This window comes from Myotis myotis, unplaced genomic scaffold, assembly GCF_014108235.1.
Source record: "Myotis myotis isolate mMyoMyo1 unplaced genomic scaffold, mMyoMyo1.p scaffold_m19_p_17, whole genome shotgun sequence".
Lineage (NCBI taxonomy): Eukaryota > Metazoa > Chordata > Mammalia > Chiroptera > Vespertilionidae > Myotis > Myotis myotis.
Window position 1 is genome coordinate 1,560,646 of NW_023416321.1, and position 8,385 is coordinate 1,569,030.

Below are 8,385 nucleotides of genomic sequence, written 5' to 3' on the forward strand. Positions count from 1 at the left end.
CCCAATATTGGGGAATGACTGGGAGGGAGAGGGACTTTCCTCAGAAGGAACCAAGGCCTCTTGTATCAGCGCTTAACGATTTGGGAAGGGAAGCTCAATCGCTCTTTACTGTAATCTGAACAACTCAATTATTCATGGAGAGTGGCAGACAGGGACAGTGCCGGAGAGACCGGGGACCCCGGCCCAGGCCCGTGACCCGGCCTGGGGCCGCCTCCCCCTGCAGTGAGAGGGGCCTGGGAAGGAGAGGCCCTGGGGTCTCAAGGATGGAACAGTGTGGGTTCCAGCTGGGGTGGGGTGGGGTGGGTGGGGGCGGGGGAGACTGCATCGAGGGCCCTGGCCACGTGGGGAGCAGCTTGCAGAGGTGCCCTGGCCCCTCAGGGCCTGTCCCGGTGGAGGGGCTCAGTGCCTGGCAGGGGGTCTGAGGCCACTGCACTGTCCCAAGAGGCCGGGTCCCAGGTGTCTGGCTCCCTCTGTTCCCCTCTGCGTCTTCCTCCTGCAGCCCCAGGGCCTACCCTGGGGTCCTTGGTGGGTGGACGGGTGGCAGGGGGCGTGGCCAGAGGCCTCCTAGAGCTCACGCCAGGCCTTCTCCGACAGGAGGCTCGGGAGGGGAGCAGGGAGCAGGTGGACAGACCTGACCCCTCACATTCCAAACACAGCCCCGCCCCCTGCCCGCGGGTGGTGAGCCAGGCCCCCCAGCTCTCCTGCCCTGCCTCCCCGCACACCTCTCCGCCCACCAGCCCTGAGCTCTGACCAGGAGGCAGGCAGGACGGGACGTGGGATGAAGTCCCAGGCACTGTCCCTTCGCCTTTGGGTTGTGGGCCCAGCTCTGCCTGTCCCGGCCGAGGGAGTGACCAGGGGAGCAGGGGGCGGGCAGGACGGGCCCAGGGCACTGGCTGGGCTGGAGATACCCTCTCAGGCCCCCGCCCCAGAGTCTCCTTCCCCTGTGATGCCAACGGAACGGATGATGGAGGTGAACGTGAAGGAGGAAGGGCGAGCCCTGAACAAGGGGCCTGCATGAGGACTGGGGCGGGAGCTGAGGCCCCTGGGTGGGAGGGAAGAGGCCGGAGCGGAGGGGAAGCAGGGGGAAGTGGAGAGGAGGGAGCATTGCGGTGGAGAAGGGGCCTGGGGCGGGGGGGGGGGGGGGGGTCAGGCCCAGGAGGGGGTGGGCGGGACGGGGAGCGGGAGGGGGGACGGGCACAGCCTTTTGGAAAGTGGCCGCCCGGGGCAGCACGTGCTGACTCACCCGCATGCCTGCGATTTTCCCTGCTTCCTGGGGATTCTCATTTTATTTTCGGGAAAGCTGCCTGTTCCGTGACTAATTTGTTCTTAAACAAACCAAACCCAGCGATGGGGAGGCTTGGTGGCCTGAGTCACTCTCCGCCCAGGGGGACCACACCTCAGCTCCGGGGCCTGGCCCCAGGTGCCTCTGCAGCTCCGCAGAGAAGAGCTGCGCCCTGATGGACACCCCGGGGATCCCCGCTGCGAGGGAGCTCCCGCGCCCACTACCTGGAATGGGCCTGGCACCCAGCCCACGGCAGCTGGTGTTTGTTGACTGACTGACTGGCCGGCTCTGCGGTCCCTCTCTCTTCTCTCCGGCCAACTCCTCCATGAACCCCTCCTCTCCGCGGCCACTCAGCTTTGTGACACGGATTTCACCAACAGTGACCCTTCCCGGAACCATAGCCTCACCAGACACAGCGGTAAAGTCGTGCTGTCTGGATCCCTGTGCCCCTCACAGAACCCTGCCTGGCCCTGGGGGTCGGCTCCCAACTGCTCTGCCCTCTGGGGTTGCTCAGGGGTGTCTATCCCACAGCCCGCCTGTGCCCCCCTGGCACAGAGCCAGATGTGAGGGTCAGCCCACAAGCCACTGGGCACCCTCAATTTGACAGAAAGGAAACAGCTCGCTGAGGTCAAAGAGGCCGGAGGTCACTGAGCCAGTAAGTAGCAAATGCACCCCCAGCCCCCAGCCCCCAGCCCCGCTGAGGCCGCTGAAGTAGGAGCGGGGTCGCAGGCAGGGTGGGGTGTTTCCTCCCGCTCCAGGCCCCCCGGAGGAACCCAGGTCTCCACGGTGGGCCGTGAGCAGGACAAGCCATGGAAACACAACCCTGCTTTTTTAAAAATCTCATCCTTCAAAAATGTCAGCTCTTATACTATATAAAAATAGCAATGTGTCCATGGCGTTTAAATAAAAAATCCACAGGGCCTGGAACATTCTCCTGAGAGAAGGCTACCCCGACCAGCCCGCCCTGGGATCCCGCGTGGTAGGCAGACACCTGCGGCTGCACACGCCCAGCCCCCAGCCCGAGGGGGGAGGGGGGAGGGGGGAGAAGGAGGGAGGAGGGGGAGGGAGGGGGGAGGGGGAGGAGTCCCGCAGCAGGGAGGGGGCTCGGGACCCCAGGCCCACCTGCCCACCTCCGCCCGCCTGGCCCCGGGCCACCCTCCCACGAGGCTGCGGGAGGGGAGCAGCTGCCTGTGTAGCTGCTGACGCCCCCCTGCCCCGCGGCTTCCCCGGTGGGTCCCGCCCCGCCCGCCAGCTCCCCCCCTGCGGGCTCAGCGGCCGGGGCGCCTGGTGCCGGGCGGCGCGGGGACCAGGCAGCCGGGCTCCGTCGCGCTCTCTCGCTCGGGAGCACGTTTCCAGGAAGCGCGCGGGGAGCCACGGATTCCCGACAGCCGCCCGGGCGCGGAGCGGCCCTGCGTCTCTGCGTCTCCCGCAGCAGCAATCGATGCGCCCGGCGCTGCGCCCGCCTAATGGAGCGAGGGACAGGCGGCTGCGCCCCGCGGCGGCTCCCCTAGGCCCCTCTCTGGACAGGCCGCGCCCGGCCTGCCTGGAGCAGCGCAGGGAGCAGCCACCCACCCAGAGCCCCGTCGGTGGGCGCAGTGGCGGGTGCGGGGCGCCCAGGGTCGGCCTGTGACCCCCAGAAGTCGTGGCGCTTATTGTTACACAGCAAATCCTAGCGGAGACCCGCTGGCCTGGACTTGAACCAGCCAGCGACCCCGCTCCTGCCTAACCAGAACCGTCCTCTCCCACCCCCAGGCCCCTCCCCGCTTTCTATTATTTATTTATTTTTAAAATAGATTTTTACTGATTTCAGAGAGGAAGGGAGAGGGAGAGAGATAGAAACATCCATGATGAGAGAGATTCATGGATCAGCTGCCTCCTGCACGCCCCACACTGGGGATCGAGACTGCAACCGGGCCTGTGCCCTTGGCCAGAATCGAACCCAGGACTCCTCGGTCCGCAGGCCGGTGTTCTATCCACTGATCACACTGGCCAGGGCCCCACCTGCTTTTTAAATGGGCCAGAGAGAGCAGCAAAGAGTCCCTGGCAGAACTCCCGGGGTGCAGGGACTTGCTCTGGTCCCGGTTGGGGTGGCTGCTTGTCCCCTAAAGGGCAGGTGTTTGCTATGGGGGCGGGAGTGAGGGGCTGGGAGGGGAGGCCAGAAGGGAGATTTGAGTGAGGGGGGGGGGGGATAGGAGGCCTGTGTGAGGCCTCCGCCCACCGTCCCCTCGAGGACCGGGGCTGCCTCTCAGGCTCCCCCGTCCAGGTTTGGCCACCACCTGGCCTGCAGCACGTGTGCTGGAGGAGGGGACCGTCCATTCATCTGTGACCTGGGGGACAGACTTGCCCAGAATAGCATGCATAGTAAGCTGTGGTTCGTGGGGAAAGTGCGTGTGCGTGTGCGTATGTGTGCGTGCGTGTGTGTGTGTGTGCGTGCGTGTGCACATCTGCCTATGCATGACGCATACCTGGAGGGGACACTCAAAACCAACCTGCAAGCTTGGCTGCTCTGGATGGGGAAGCAGGCCGGGCAATGTGGGTGTATTCGTTTCCTGTAACAAATTAGTGGCTTAAAACGACACTTATCTTCCAGTCTGGAGGTCAGGAGTCTGCAGGAGCCCGGGGGCGGCTCCCCTGGGGGCTCCGGAGGAATCTGCTGCCTCGCTTTCCCAGCTTTTAGACCAGCGGTTCTCAACCTTCCTCATGCCGCGGCCCTTTAATACAGCTCCTCGTGTTGTGGGGACCCCCAGTTTCATTGTTACAAATTGAACATCATTAAAGCATAGTGATTCATCACAAAAACAATATGTAATTATATGTGTATTTTCCAATGGTCTTAGGCGACCCCTGTGAAAGGGTCGTTCGACCCCCAAAGGGGTCGCGACCCGCAGGTTGAGAACTGCTGTTTTAGAGGCTGCTTATAACCTGGCTCATGGCCCCTTCATCATAAACTGCATGTTTGCTCCCCAGATCAGTAAGTTGAAGCCCTAACCACCAGTGTGTGTGGGGGGGGCCTGGAGGTGGGGCCCTCATGATGGAATTAGTGTCCTTATAAGACATTATTATTGTTGTTGTTATTATTATTATTATTATTGCCTTTATGAGGCAGAGCACTCCCCCCCTCTTTCTCTCCCCCACCCCCACCATGTGGAGACACAGTGCCAGAGGCTGGCCAGCGAGAGGCCTTGGACCAGCGACATAACTGGCTGGACACTGGTCCGGACTTCCAGCCCCGACTGGGAGAAATCCATGTTGTTCAGGCCCCGCCCCCGGGCGATGGTGCTTTATGGCGCACCTGACACCCTTCCTGCACCTGCGGAGCCCGCTGACCGCTGACCCCGCCTCCCGCTGATAAGGGGCCTTGTGATTCCATTCAGGCCTCACCCCGATGGCCCAGGATAACCTCCGCGTCAGGCCCTTAACTAGTCACACCAGCAGCGTCCCTCTGGCCAAATAAGGCAGCACAGGGCCCGGCTCTGGGGCTTGGGTGGAGGACACGGCTGGGGTCCCCTTGGGCAGCCAGCCACAGAGAGGTGACATTTCTCAACCAGCCCTCTTCACCCCTGAGTTTCCAGCGATGGGGTACGCGACCTATTCAAACATGCAATGCCGGTTAAACCAGCAAGCGGGGGAGGCGAAGCCAGGGGTGCCGGGACGGGAGGAAGCTGCTCCGAGGGAGGGAAGCAGGTGTGAACCCCGGGACTGGGGCTGTGGGCAGCCCCCCAGCCCCCAGGGCCTCAGCCCTTCCTTGTTTGATGGCTACAGTGACATCTCCTTCCCTCCCAGGACACCAAACAGAAGCCATCCTAACCCCACCCCAAACAGTAACCCAGGGACACGGAAAGGACGGTGACGGGAGCACCCCTGTCCTCTCCCAGCACGAGGGGCAGCAGTCCCTCCACCCGGACGCACTTGCCGTGGCACCTGGCCTGCCCCCTCTGGGGGAGGAGGGCTGGGAGCCAGAGCCCCAGGGGTGGACGCACCCCGGACGCACTCGCCTCTGCTCCAGTCGCGCTGGAGGCAGGGAGGCAGCAGGGCCCTGAGCCAGGTGGCCCTGTCCCCACAGGGCCAGCACTGCCCTGGCCTGCCCAGCATCTGGTCTCGGAGACGCACTGATGACCTGACCTCCCTCACCCCCTGGAGCGCGGCACGACCCAGTCAGAGCCTGCACGCCCTTGTTGGGCCGGCCATTCGGACCCGACACACGCTGGAGCTGCCGAAGCCAGGTGGGCCTGGGGCCTGGCTCCCGCTGTGAGTTCCTATCATGCGAGCCAATCACATAACCCCCGCCTGGCCAGTGTGGCTCAGGGATTGAGCGTCGATCTATGACCCAGGAGGTCACGATTCGTTTCCAGTCAGGGCACATGCCCGGGTTGTGGGCTCGATCCCCAGCAGGGGGCAGCCGATGGATGTTTCTATCTCTCTATCCCTCCCCCTCCCTCTCTCTAAAATCAACAGAAATAAAGAGAAGTGGAATGCTATATTTATTTTTTCAGAAGGAAGGGATTCTGACACCTGCTGCAAGGTGGATGATGAACGTGAGGACATATGCCGAGTGGAATCAGCCGGACACAGAAACCCAAATATCGTGCGACTCCCCTTCTGGGAGGGACCCAGAAGTTCGAAGAGCCGAGAAGTGGAGGGGTGGGGGCGGGAGTGTGCAAGGGGGACAGATCACGGACGATGAAGAAGTGGAGGTGGTGACAGCTGCACAACAGTGACTGCGCTTAACGCCCTGAGCTGTGCGCTTAAAATCCCCGTTATTGAACTCAAGTTTATGGGTCATGGGTCTGCCTTGAAACCGGGCTGCTCAGCCCAAACCTTGGCTTTTCACTGTCCCACAGTCGTGGGCGGGGGTGAGGATGCCAGCGCCCGGGGCCTCCCAGGCCGGCTGGACAAACTCACGGGCAGCTGCCCCGCGGGGATGACCAGGGTCTAGTGTGGCAGCCAGACCCCCATGGCCCCTGCCACAGTCCCGTACGGCACACTCGCCCCTCTGGTCCCCCAGGGAAGGCGGGGCACGCCCACACCTGCTGGGGTACTGAGGCCACGGCAGACCCGTGGCCTCCGACCTCAATGCACCTCCACCAGCGTGCACACACACATAACACACAGGTCCGGTCACCAGGTCGCCCGCGCGCCCGGACTGCACAGGGAGAGGGGACCCTTGCCCCCGCCAGCGGCCTAACCCCCACCCGCCCATCTTGACTGCTGCCCAAACAAAGCTCAAGTTCCCCTAAACACGGGCACCCTGGCGCCCGGGCCCTGGCTCAGCCGGCCCGGCGGGGGCCCGGCAGAGGCTGCCTGGAAATCGGAGGCCGAGGAATGCAGTGGGCAGCTTGGCAGAGAGACAGGCGGCCTCCGGGCTTCCAGGAAGGCCGCGGCCCGGCCCTCGCCCACCAGCGGGACCAGCCAATGGACGGCGGCGCCAGGCTCCGGCCCCAGCAGCGCCCAGCGCCCAGCTGCTGAGGGTCCTCCTGGCCACCACCCCTGCCCCAGGGCAGCGGGCGGAACCGAATCCCTGTGCTCCGGCCCCAGCCCTGCCGGGAAGGGGTATCTTTAGCTTCCCTTCCGGGAAGCCCACTGGCGTCTGGCCCGCCATGCCCAGCAGCGCTGCCTGCGAGCCCAGCCACCTCCCCTCCTGCACCGAGTCCCCGGGAGAGGAGAGGTCGCCCCAGAAAGGCCGGCTTGCCCAGCTCGAGGCCCACCTGGCTCAGGCCCCGGGGCCCAACCTGGACGTAGGGCCTCCCTCTCCTTCCTGCCCTCCCCCGCCCCCAGGGGCTCCTCATGCAGCCTGCTGCTTGGGGCTCTGGCCAGAATACTCCCACCCTTACTCACTGAGGCCTGAGAGAGTGTCTGTGGGCGAGGCCCCCCTGCGGGAGCAGGAGATGGAGGAGGCTCAGAGAAGGGGTGGGAGTGGGACGGGTCACAGAGCGAGTTACAAACAGGGGGCAGCCCCGGGCTGCTCCCCACAGTGTGTCCCCTGGCACCAGGTTGAATCCTGACCTGAACAGCTGTCAGTGAAACCCGGGGGGGGGGGGGGGGCGGTGCTAGGTGAGTGACCTGCTGGGGCCAGGTATGGGACATGAGGAGAGAGACGGACCGCGTCTGACGTCTGACGAGGCAGAGGGGCTGCTGGGAGCAGCCAGGGGAGGGCCTGTGTCCCCGGATGGGAGGACAGCTGGGGTGAGGAGGGGCAGCCACCCGTGGGACTCCTCGGGGAAGAGGGCCTGGGGCAGGACAGGTGAGGGTCAGCCCAGGGCGGGAGAGGACAGGCCCGGTGGCCCCGGGGCTTCCGAAGGGGGTGAGGGTGCAGGGAGCCCCGGACCAGGAATGAAACTGGTCGGGCCAGGTCTGACCTCAGTTCCCGCCCCGCGACGGGGCTGGGCACAGATGGTGAAGCCAGGGCCAGGACGGGACGAGGGGAGACCGGGAGAGCCGCTGTCTGCCCCCAGGGGCTTGTAGTTTGTGGGGGCCGGGAAGGGACAAGGAGAAACCGAGCCCCCAGCTAGCTGCGCGCAGGGCAGGGCGTGGGAAACGTGCAGAGGGAGGCGGCGCAGCCCTCGGAAGAGGCGCCTGATAGGATGGACGCAGTGCCCGCAGCGACAAGGGGGCTGGGGCGTCAGGGGGGCCAGGGCGTCGGGGGTGGGGGTGGGGGTGTGCCAGGGGGGCCGGGGTGTGGGGGCGGGCGGGCTTGGAACAGCACAGAAACAAGGCGTGGAAAGGATGGGAATCGTGCAGCTGTCAGGCCTGTGACCTCAGCAGCAGGTAACAAACAGACTGAAACCAGGAAGACACTCGTGTTTACATAAGAAAACACCCAGAGGCGAGGGGCTCCGAGCTGGGTGGCAGCTCAGGGTGCTGGCCGCCCGAGTCCCCTCTGTCTGTCCATGCGACTGAGGTGGGTGAGCAGCCAGCCTGCTGCCCAGCACTCTCCCCGGTTTAGGGCGCCACGTCCTGGCCCGGGAAGTCAGACCCAGGCTCTTATTCGCCCTCGCACTGAGGATGTGGCTCTTCATGGGCACAAAGGAGCTGCCACAGCTCCAAGCATCACGCCTCACGTGACCGTGTACTGGGCAAGGGGACATGGGAGGCCAGCAGGACAG

General features: G+C 64.7%; 1 long non-coding RNA gene across 4 annotated transcripts; it reads left to right on the forward strand.

The window, feature by feature from the left end:
- Positions 1-421: 421 nt before the first annotated feature.
- On the forward strand, positions 422-5,661 carry LOC118671122. Of its 4 annotated transcripts, none has more exons than XR_004972612.1 (4): positions 422-970; positions 1,346-1,937; positions 2,201-2,261; positions 5,066-5,661. It is a non-coding gene; the product is annotated as an uncharacterized LOC118671122 (long non-coding RNA). The 4 variants fall into 4 exon arrangements; XR_004972613.1 differs by lacking the exon at positions 5,066-5,661 and adding an exon at positions 3,873-4,066; XR_004972614.1 differs by lacking the exon at positions 2,201-2,261 and having other exon boundaries at positions 424-970.
- Positions 5,662-8,385: the final 2,724 nt, after the last annotated feature.